Source organism: Thermobia domestica, chromosome 11 (genome assembly GCF_964235325.1).
Source record: "Thermobia domestica chromosome 11, izTheDome1.hap1.1, whole genome shotgun sequence".
NCBI lineage: Eukaryota > Metazoa > Arthropoda > Insecta > Zygentoma > Lepismatidae > Thermobia > Thermobia domestica.
Genome location: NC_137464.1, coordinates 170,188,596 through 170,201,026, shown reverse-complemented (window position 1 = coordinate 170,201,026; position 12,431 = coordinate 170,188,596). Strand labels below are relative to the sequence as shown.

General features: G+C 36.2%; 1 long non-coding RNA gene across 2 annotated transcripts; it reads right to left on the bottom strand.

Annotated features, from left to right (window-relative positions):
• Nucleotides 1-1,480: 1,480 nt before the first annotated feature.
• On the bottom strand, nt 1,481-8,942 carry LOC145663704 (uncharacterized). 2 transcript variants are annotated; one of them, XR_014127233.1, is made up of 3 exons: nt 8,648-8,942; nt 4,642-4,809; nt 1,481-2,665 (listed from the first exon to the last, which is right to left on the bottom strand). It is a non-coding gene; the product is annotated as an uncharacterized LOC145663704 (long non-coding RNA). The 2 variants fall into 2 exon arrangements; XR_014127234.1 differs by having other exon boundaries at nt 1,491-2,665; nt 8,632-8,911.
• Nucleotides 8,943-12,431: the final 3,489 nt, after the last annotated feature.

Below are 12,431 nucleotides of genomic sequence, written 5' to 3'. Positions count from 1 at the left end.
TTCTCGCTACCTCAAATGTCATGGAAGCCTGACAGGATTGTTCAGTTCCAAATGTCAAAACCATTAGAAATTGATGTGCATCCGCAGTTTTGATATTAGGAATTTCAATCCATGTACTACCTCGATTATTCGCCACACTTTTGAGGCTATTTATCAGCCCCTATTCAACCGTTTTGCACCAAAGTTAGGGGTTAGGCTACTAGAGCTACCTAGTTTTGGCCCCGTAAATTTTGAAATAGATCGATTGAATAGTGGTTGAAACAAATAACCCTGAAACTGTGTCGAATAATCGAGATCCTACTATACATAGATTGAGATTCCTAATGTCAACACTGGATACACATCAATTTATGATTATTTGGACATATGGAACTGAATAATAATAATAATAATAATAATAATAATAATAATAATAATAATAATAATAATAATAATAATAATAATAATAATAATAATAATAATAATATCTACTCTAAAACACACAGCTTACAACACATTTTTTTAAAAAAATGATAAAAAAGAAAAAATCATACTTTTTTTCTTAACTGCGTTTTTTTTCTTGACAGTTCTGAACTGATCTCTGGCCGCAACACTTTTCTTGGGTAAAAAAAAAAGTCTACGAATAACAACTGGACAACGATTATTATAAGTAAAAACAATAATGAAAATAAATTTATCCTTGTGGCTACTGCTTGATTTTTCACCATTGTGTTGTAATTTGCATAATAATTTACAAGCTCCTATACCAGATAAGTAAGACCACTAGGTTATTGTAATAAATAACAGATCAGGATAGACCCTAAGAACCCTAGATCTTGCCACAGCGAAATACATCACCACCCTCTCTCGGAAGCACACATTGGGGAACGTCAAAGTATTGTGGTCTATTTGATTGGTCTGTACCAAGAATTTGGAAATTTCGCTTCTCCGAAGGTTCGTATTATCTATGGATTGGGGATTTCCATATCCAATTGACCACCTCTAGTGTTGTTGATTTATATTTTTTTAGTATTTGGATAGTAACCTATTGAAGAGTATATATTCGCCTCTTAATGTGTGGTATATTTACCTACATATTAAGAAGCGAATATACAATAGCTGTCAAGGAATAATTATATACGTAGTGCTACAGAAAAGAAACGGCAGCGCTTGCTCCACGAAAGGATAAATTTAAAGCCATACATTAAACAGAAAACCGAGACGCATTGGATCGACTTGAAAAACATTAAAAAAAAGCCCTCGAATGTAAGACTCACCCTTGGCGGAAAAAAAAACCCTACATAACTTTTAAGAATGAGAAAAGACGAATAAACATTGTAAAAACAAACAATGAAATGGAAAAATAAAGGAACATTGTACTTACAGTCCTAAGAAAATGAAATCTTTAAGTTTTACGTCCCACGCTTATACCGGTTAGGCTAAAGGAGACGGTGATAATTAGAAATGAATGAAATGGTGGAATGAAGAAAGTGGGAGGAAACGGGAGAACCCCGAGAAAACCCACGCACACGGTTTGTCTACTACGAAGTTCACTTGGCGGGGGCTGGGATCGAACCCGGAACCCCAAGCACCAGAGATGAACGCTCTACCACTGAGCCACCGCGGCCCTTGGTACTAAGAAGAATCCACTCATTTCGTCACTGGAATTTATTCATGTGCATTTATTTGTACCTTCTTCTTAATGAAATTACGGTACAACACGTGCTTCGATAAATTTTATAGCTATCCATTATTACGCTAGTATGCGCACACATACACACAAACACAACCACCCACATCCAACACACACTCACATACACAAGAACAATGGGTTTTATTGACAGTGCAAAATTTAGGACTAAACTTTTATAACTCCAATTTAAGACACCTTTATTTTGGAGGTGAAAAATCGAAAAAGAAAGTACATTTTAAAATTAATTAATCTCTGAGGGATGAAAGCGAAAACACATAACCATTAATTTGAATTCTACATTTATTAGTTATATGTACAATGTGCACGTTTTGTCGTATAAAATAATATTCATACTATTTGTAATGCAACAAGAAACACTGATTGTCTATATTATTTGTAATACAAACAAGAAATATGTAGACAATGCAAATCTGTTGGTTATAATCTAAAACTTACAGAGATCTTTTAATAATATAAAATAAAAAGAATTAAATTTTCCTATAAATTTCGTATGAAGGAAAACACCTTTCATAGTTATTGAAAGTACAGAAATACAGCATCATATCAAAAAAGCCTCACCAGCTTAAGTAGGTTAAAAATGGGGACTGCAGTAAGTATCCCACTTCTTCATCTATTATACCAGTAGCAGTTTCTTCCATCTTTTAGTTTTCGAAAGAGATGCCTTTACATTGATTTCCAAACAAAGCGAGGAGGAACAGGTCAACATGTTTCAAGCATGCCGAATCCTTTTCATCCTCAAACAACAAGGCAGATGGAAGTGAATATCTTTCTACTAACGTTTTGAAGATTTGTGGCATTTGTTCATTTGAAGATCTTTATTTTTACTCACGAATGATAAGTGTCTTTAAGGCTAGTTTGCACAACGTGAACTTTGCTCTTTTTTCCGCGGGAGTTAAATTTCATCGCCAACTCTTTGGAAACCAAGCATCAGAGAAAGGTCCCTTTTTCTCCCAACGATGACAGATAGGAACACTGAAACAGAAAAAAAAAATCATGAACAATCATAGTGCAATTTTTCAGGTGGGGAGAAAATTTAAAAAAACAATTACAATACGTCATGTGTAACTACAATCAATACGCAATAAAACGATTAGTTACTGCACTCGCTTGCATGAAGTCCCACTTTTAACGTCCTTCCATACAGCGAAATTAAACTACCATTAATTTATTTATTCTGTAATAGCTTAACTTTTGATTTTATTGCAGCTGTTAACTCTGATTGTTTAGGAAAATCAAACAAGTTGGGGATATAAGACTTTGTATATACAGATACATGACAAATAATTCTGAAACACTCATAGAAGGCTACATTACGTATGTGCTCACAATATAAAATGCCACTCCAAGACCAACTTTAGGATGTGAGCTAAAAGTGACGATCAAGTATATTGATACGATATTACAACTGATGCAAAAAAAAAAAAAACTTTGAGTTTTACGTCCTACAGTTTTGTCGGTTAGGCTAAAGGAGACGGTGATGATGAAGACTGAATGAAATGGTGGAATGAAGAAAGTGGGAGAACCTCGAGTAAACCCACGCACACTGTGCTTGTCCACCACAAAGTTCACTTTGCGGGGACTGGAATCATAACTGATGCAGACTCATGCAGTAAGAATAGTTTTTATGGTATGAAACAAAGAACTTTCTAATAATAAAATAATATAGCTACTCATTTATCAAACACAACTAGACAACGATAGAAATTATACACTACATGTATTATCTTTCACTACTGCTATGTAACCCCCAAAATGGAGTCAAAATTCCGCATTTACATATCGTGACAGAACTGCGCTATCGGATGCAGCAATCTGACAAGCTGCACACAGGTGGAATTAACCAGTAAAGGTATCCTTCTACTGTCATAAGAAATTTCAACCTGATTGGATACGATTTAGTAAGTTAAATTCATGATGCAAGACGAAACATATATTAGCATTTCAAAATATGACAAAAAAGAAAGTGAAAATTACAAACAAAATGGTGTATAACTTATGTATTCCGAAAAATAAAAAAATTGTGAGCAAACGCCCCCTCACTTGTTACTGGAGTATTTTTAAAAAATAAGACTTCTAGAACCAGAATTCTGTCACAAGCAGTAGGGTGAAAATCGTCACATTATTTGTTCTGAGCAGGGTTAGAAGTTGCGGCAGCTATTATTATTATTATTATTATTATTATTATTATTATTATTATTATTATTATTATTATTATTATTATTATTATTATTATTATTATTAATAATAATAATAATAATAATAATAATAATAATAATAATAATAATAAAAATAAAAATAAAAATAAAACTTCTCTTTGGTGAAAATTATATTTAACCCCTCTGTTCAAAAACACATTTTCGGAGGAGTACTTTTACCCATTCAAAAAAAAAAAAAAAGAAAAAAGAAAAGCGCGAACACTATAACATGTGATACATTCCATATTAAAGCTTTGCTTATATATAAATACTCAAGTCAAATAAAATAATTGCTGAAGGAATAAAAATTAATAAACAAGGAAATCTTTAAAAATCTAAAATAATAAATAAATAAATAGAGTGTATCTGAAGAAGACAAGGGTAGTTGCTGAAACAGTTACATTTAAATAAAATTGGCGCAGCTGTGGCTCGGTGATAGAGCGTTCACCTTTGGTGCTTAGGGCCAATGGTTCGATCCCAGCTCACTTCAAGCGGCTTTTCTTGGAGTTCTCCAATTTTTTCCCACATTCTTCATTCCACCATTTAATTCACTTCTCATCATCACCGACTCCCTTAGCCTCAGTGCCTGATCGTGGAACGTTAAATTGAATATTTCATTTACATAAAAGTATTGCCTTATTCAACAATTATTTTATTTTATAAGTACTAATAAAATATTACTACTTTCTTTCTTTTCTTCTTACTCGGCATTTTCTTACATGGGTATTATAAAATAACATATCAAAAACTCACCTGTCGCAACTTTGGTATGTATATCATCCTCCACAGTGATATTTCTAGAGCAGCTCGACGAGCAGAAAGGGGTCAGGGTAACGGCTTCAAGTTCAGTTAAGAAAGATTCCGTGCTAGGTGGTCTGCTGTTGATCAATTCATCATTTGCAGGAGCATTGGCCACACGCTCTGGAAAGTGGGAGTACATGCAAGGCTTATTTTGGGAAATAACATGTATTTACACCTAGGCTTATTACAACGACTAAATACATTTAACATGAAATGAAGCAGTTTAATTTCATGTAAACAGTAAAGTGGGTTTTTACTACATTTTGTATCATAATAAAAAAGAGCTTATAGAAAGAAAAATGAGTTGGCAGGAAAATATCAGCCATAAATTTCACATGCTTTCTGTTCTGGATATTTTCAGCGTAAAGGACGGTGTGAAGAAGAGTCCGAAATCATTCCAACCTCGTCGTGGAATGGTGCAGGAATGGCCACTTTTTAAATGGATAAAAAATAAATATTGACAAACTTGAGGACAGATAGATTTTATGGATTATTGTTTGCCCGTTGTTAACAAGAAGCAGGGATCGGAAAATCTTTGAGTTTTACGTCCCACGGTTATGCCGATTAGGCTAAAGGAGACGGTGATGATGAGTAATGGATGAAATGGTGGAATGAAGAAAGTGTGAGGAAACGGGAGAACCCCGAGAAAACCCACGCACACGGTGTTTGTCCACCACAAAGTTCACTTGGCGGGGGCTGGGATCGAACCCGGGACCCCAAGCACCAGAGGTGAACGCTCTGCCACTGAGCCACCGCGGCCCCATAAGAAGTAGGGATCGGATTTGAGAACGGAGTGAGAGCGTAAAATATCGCATCTTGAACACAAAGAACACAAATGACTACCTGCGTTTTCGAACGCGGACATTTTCTGACCAAAAACACCAAGGCAAGTAATTTCTATTGCTTCATTTAAATTCTGCAACGTGTAAAAAAAAAAAAAAAGTTTTTATCTTACAATTATAATACAAGCTTGAAAAGATCAAGAGCTCCAATTCTGGGATAGGTTTTATTTTTTAAAAAAATAAAAAATATCCTGCTCTGGATCCGCCCCTGTTGTGTACACACCTTCCTTTTGGTGGCAGCAGATATGTAAGCCCCGAAGCAATGAGGTATGTTTTTTACTGATGGGGATTCAGTTCCTCACTGGTAGAGCGTTCACTTCAAGTGCGTGCGGTCCCTGGTTCGATCCCAGCTCGTGCCAAGTGGGCTTTGTGGTGGACAAACACCATGTGCCTGAGTTTTCTCGATACTCTCCCGTTTCCGCCCACTTTCTTCATACCACCATTTTTCACATTTCATTATCACCATCTTCCTTAGGCTCGGTGCTTTTCCTGGGGCGTGAAACTAAATATTTAATTTCATTTCTTTTTAATGATGAGGAATTGGTGTTCCACGTGAAAGCAGGTTTTTGACCCAAAGAGACTTCCGTTGTTAATGTGCGCATAAACATTAGGAGGATATTCCCTATGTCAAGAGCTCTCTTAAACACATCTGACTGGAACCACCACCAGCCCCCAACCACGGTCCCTAAATAAGACATTTGGTTTCCTTTGAATCGTTTCACGATTAGCAGTGGAAATCATAATAATATAGTCATGTAGAGGATACTTAATTGAGCTGGAATATATTTTTTTGAACTTCAGTGGCAACATTGATAAGTATCCATCATCACATGCTGGCACTGGAGTAAGTACTGTAATCTAAAATGCGAGGGAGCTGTCTACTCAATTAATGAACAAAATATTCGAACAGTCAAAAATCCGTTACATTATTACGATTTCCACACCGAATTCTGTAGCACAGTTACGGTAGCCAAGTGTCTTGTGAGGGTGTGTAGGTGCAACAGGGCGATGGTTGCAGTTTGAGAGTGCTCTCAACTGGGGTGATATCCTCCCACTGATTATGCACATATACAATGGGGGCACTACTTTAGCAAACGGGTCTACCAAATATTCATCGATTTTGTGGATTTTTTCACTAGATTTAAGACAGTAGTGCTACAAAAGGCTAAACAAAACATAACTGAGTGAGCGAAGGGGTTAGAACTCCCATAGGGCTCGTTGTTTCTAACTTTGAAGTCATACACGATTGGCATTGCAACAATTGCCGAGGGTCATTTCCTCGACCCTCGAGCAGTCGGTTCTACCTAACAGAAAATTCATAGGTGACATACGATGTGAAACATATTTTTTGTGAAGGAATAAAAGTGTGAATGTAAGTAATTAATTTCAGTACACAGCAAATTGAAGTGAATTTTGGGCATTATTCGAGCAGACGGTTCTACCAAATTTTGACATATTTCTTACAGTTTCATATCAGGTTAGAACAATGCATTTCTTTTAGCAGAGCATGAACTAAATCAGAAGCTCCATTAGTGCTTGAGATTGACTTCAGGCGTCAGTACAAATATAGCGTGGACGTAAAGCGTAACAATTTCAGTGAATAAAACACGAACCAATATATATTAGCTCCCCATCAGGATAGGAGCACAGCAACAGGGTCCGAGCGGCAGCGACGGGATGCGTCTGTAGGGAGCAGGCGCGTCAGCGACGGGGAATATACGTCTAAAAGAGAATAGTGGAAGACCACACTTACATATGCAATACTTTAACTGATCACTTAAAATTCATTTCAATATGTTGTACACTGACAGTAATTACTTATATTCACACTCTTATTCCTTCACGAAAAATTTTTCTTATAATATTTTACCTATAAATTTTCTATTTGGTAGAACCGGCTGCTCGAATGAAGCCGCATTTTGAGTGATAGTGAAATCATTGTAAGCGTAAGTGTGCTTTTCCATTATCCTTCTTTACGCGCATAGTCCCCGTCGCTGACGTGCCTGTTCCCTACGAACGCACCCCCTCGTTGCCGCTCGGGCCCTCTTGCTGTGCTCCTGCACTGATTCCAATAGAATGCATTTGTGCTTTTTAGTGGGCACCTAGCAAAAGTTGTTTCGTGTTTTATGCACTGTACTTAATATGCCACGCGTCGGCAAGGTTCTAGAACACAAGTCCCCCCATATAGGTTAACAGCTAGATTGGTTCTTTTCTGTATCAAAGTTTAACATTTAATTCACATAGTATTGTTGAGCGAGCGTCAGCGAGTGAAGGCGGGTTAGAGCCCCGCACGGCACGTTGTTTTCTGTCTTTGTTACAATTAAGTGGGAAGGGGGACCTGTGTTCTAGAACCTTGCCCCATGCGTCTACTCTATATTTATACTAACCCCCGTGAAGTCAATCTGCAAGTAGTAATGGAGCTCCTCATTTAGTGCATATTCTGCTATAGGAAATACAATGCTCTAACCTAACCTGAAAATGTAAGAAATGTATCAAAATTTAGTAGAACCGTCTGTTCCAGTAATGCCTCCAAAAGCATACACTTACTGTCATCTCGTTGTTTGCTTGTATTTAGCAGTCTTTCGCCTTGGCAAATAGTACCACAATGCGTACAGCTTTTATTATAGGATTCATAGTAAAAGTAGTAGTAGTAGGAACGGGTTAGAAGCCCCGCGGAGGTTGGTTGGTCCTGTTCTCGACATGAAATAGGCAAATTAAAGACTTGTCCAATTTTTTTCGTACATTTTACAATCTATGGATCTGTATAGTAAAACTGCACCACAGAATGACATACTTTCCCATGCATAGTCACTCCCATATACGGTTTATTGAGAATAAAAACACATACATTATCATTTTACTACCTTCACTATTAATATTTTATATAGTATTCTACCTAAAATATTTAATTTGATACAGGCGTCTGCAAATGTTAACCTAATGTAGGTATCCTCGTTCTTTCTACGGTATTTTAATACACTGTAATAAGAAACCGTAGGCAACGCTGTATGAGGAGCTAATCTTCAAAATTACAACACTCAATCTGCTGAATTTTACACAGACTGCACCTAGATAGGAATAGGATAGGAATTATACTTACTTGTCTTAAAGCTGACCTTTATCACAGGTGCCTTTCACAAAACACATTATTTATATTCACACAATCATAACACGATTCCGCAAATGGCTCACGATTCCCAGCATGCACTGCTCAAACTGCAGTTACAGTACGGGGAACGTCCGCGCTTTTTAGCACCTAAAAAAGACGTCTATTTTTGGTGATGTTCGACACGTGATACTTTGTACCATTCTGGCACGTGATAAACACGTACAATTTAGGTCATGTTTGACACGTCATTTTTGTTACCATTTTGGTACGTGATAAAGACGTTCCAAATTTTCAAAAGACGTCATTTTGAATTCGAACCCCAAAGAAAGACGTGTTTATGACGTGACTGTGCTACTTGGGCTCCCACCGGGAATCGAACCCGGGAGCCTGTACACCAAAGGCGCACGTGCTAGCCACTAGACCAGCGGGGAGGGCCCGCACTTCACCATACAGACTACCTTCTGTTGCCTGTCTTTTTCTTAACAAATAAATACTCATGGCTATAGAGCATGTCACTTCGAAACTTAAGACAATAGTTTTTCTCTTTGATTCTATATTTCTGTACAACATCTTGCTTACAGAAGCTAATGTTTATTTGGCAGACAATTTACACCCTAAATTTAAACCAATAAATGCAATATTTTACTCCACTTTCCAGTTCCTTGATTCAACTCTTCCCCTATCAATCCTGTTATTCCCTCTGCGATCGTGCTATGCTACTGCAAAAAAAAAATACCTCGAAAACATTATTGCCAGTATACACAAAACCGAACATAATTTTGTTTTTTGCTTATATTTTTATTTTTTATTTAATATTTGGAAATACCTCCTTAGATGGATTGCTTTCTATTATCTCCACTTACTAATAACTGAATTTTCCCCATAAACATAAGGAAAAAAGGAATAATTGCGAAAAATCGTGAGTTACAGTATACGCGCAATTTTTTTGCGCATGAGGGTACATTCAGCAATGAAAGATCTTTCTGTTTGGTACAATTTATGTTGGGAATAACGATGGTATGGTAGGAACGTACAGAAAACTACATTCTTTTTAATTTAGTGAAAACTGTCCGCAAATTTCCTTCCAATCTGAAGTTATTTACGGAAGTAATTTCATCAAACGGAAAGAACATTCGTCGCTGACTGTACAAGTATCTACCACTACAAACTATAATCTACTTATAGGGCTAGTTTTGTTCCCCTTGTACTCCATGATATAAATTTTGTGACCAACTTTAAACAACTGGCTAGGATAGCGCGTAAAACAGCTGGGTAGAGTAGCGCGCGATAAAACGTACTTCCGGGAGCATTACTTTCCTGAGCGGGTTGTGATAAAATCGAAAAAGAACGTTACACAAGGAAAAATAAGAAATTTACAACAGTTGTTTTGAAAGGAAGAACTTATGAAAGAGGAAGTAAACATATCCAAATTAATTACAAAATGTAATTGATAGATTTTAATTGACTGGAAGGGAATATAACACAATTTACCATTAAGCGTGCAAGTAGTACTCGGCTGACTTGATCTAAATTTTCCGCCCCCTAGAGCGTGGCGCCCGATGCCGCCGCCAAAATTTTGCGCCCTGGGCGCCCGGCACCCATTTGGGTTACGTGGTATGACGTTATAGGGTCTCGTGATGTTAGGCCACGCCTCTTTGGGTCACGTGATGTTAGGCCACGCCTTTTTGGGTTACGTGGTGTTAGGCCATGCCTTTTTGGATTACGTGGTGTTAGGCCACGCCTTTATGGGGCAGGTTCTTGATTTTGTTCCCTTTTACGGTATAAAATTTTGGAGATTGTTACCTTTTGATGGAATACAGGTGTATGTATAGTTTACCTTGCAGTATATAATTTCAACTTTTGCACCCCTGGCGCCCCCTAGGGCACACTCCGTCCGCCTTTATGGGATAGGTTGTTGATTTTGTTCCCTTTTACGGCATAAAATTAGGAGATTGTTACCTTATGATGGAGTACAGGTGTATGTATAGCTTATTTTGTGTTACCTGATTTTAACTTTTGCGCCCCTGGAGTGTGACGTTCGCTGAAATTTTGCGCCCCCGGCCCCTCTAGTTTACATAGTTTTACCCGCCGCTTTTATGGGGTAGTTTCACCTATGGGTTTATTTTGTTTCCTTTTATGGGTATAAATTTGAAGAATGTTATTCCCCTTTTTACCTTATAAGGCAGCGTTTCCCAACCTTTTTCAACTTGCGGCACACTATAGGTGTAACTTTAATTCTCGCGGCACACCCATATATATATATATATATATATATATATATATATATATATATATATATATATATATATATATATATATATATATATAATTACTATTATTATTTGTAAACAAAATACCGTGGTATTTTAATGTGATTACCAGGGTCCGGATCTTGTTGACCTAAAATTTTGTAGAAAGTGACCTATAAAATGACACTAAAATTCCTGTAAAATGCCCCTAAAATTCACAAAAATTGACCTAAAACTTGCGTTTTCTTAAATGTTTATTTCGTAAAACATTGACATTTTTTAAATATCCATTGGATTTTAATTAACGTTTGTCACTCACATTCAAAAAGTTTTGTTTCAGTTAGTTGCAGTCTATTGATCATTTGTGTCCGTTGATCAGTCCATTGTATGGCATTGTAAGTATTGAAAGCGTCAATTCACTCCCGAGTTGAAACTAGGAAACCCTCTTAAACAATAAAACTTAGCAAATTTAGACTACATGAGAATAATAGATAAAAACCCTGTTTAAAGTCTTTGTACGCCTTCTAATTCATTTTTAGTTATTCATGTGATCACATCCTTTGTGGTCAACAACCCAAAACTATTTGTTTGAACACCTACCAACCCCCACCTTTCGTTAACCAGTTACAGTTTAGTTTTCATTAGCTTGTTAAGAATGCAGTTTTTCCACCCCCAATAGTCAGGAAGCAAGAAAAGAGATTATTCAACTTCGTCTTTTCCACAACTGTAAACCGTGTTCATTTAAAGATTTCCTTATGTAGAAGAAAAAGAATAAAAAAACATGTGACCTAAACGTTACCTTAAAATATTAAAAAATGACCTGAAATTTGAAAAACGGCAAAAAGTGACCAAAAGTTGACCCTAAAAATATATATCTTTAGAACCTAGAGTTGATGGATAACGTTTTTATTAGAATTTGCTTTGTCTTATGCGTAACAGAAAAAAGTTGACTTGTCAACAAAATCCGGGCTCTGGTGATTACTGATCTCCTTCTTACAGAGAAGAGATCCCCGTGGTAAATCATTATGCTTATTTTTCATTCTAATTTTAAAATAGAAAACAATTGCAATGAAATATAGGACTCGGGTTTTTAAAAATCCACTTTCTCTTTCGAAAACTGTATCTAACCTTTAACTAAAATGGAAGATCACTAAATAACAAACAAATAAACAAATCTCCTATACTTTTAAAACACAAACGTAGGTAATTTGCATGCATGTTTGCTTTGTTGAATTTATTGAATGATATGTTAAAATTTCAAGTTACGAAATAGTCTGCAACAATAAAGAAGCAATAATGGTCATGACAATGATAAATACGTTTTTCAACAACAGTACAAATGTACAGAAAAGTAACACAGTATGAAACTTAAAATTGTAGATTTATAGTAGAGGTTCATAGTAATGTGATTTTTTTTTTTTTTTTTTTTTTTTACATTCGCTCAGTCGCGTTGCGAATGATTTCTATAGTAGTTTTGTTTTTTTCCCTTTATTTCCAAAAGTGAAAAAAGAAAAAAAAATAGGAAAATTTGGGAAGGAAAGG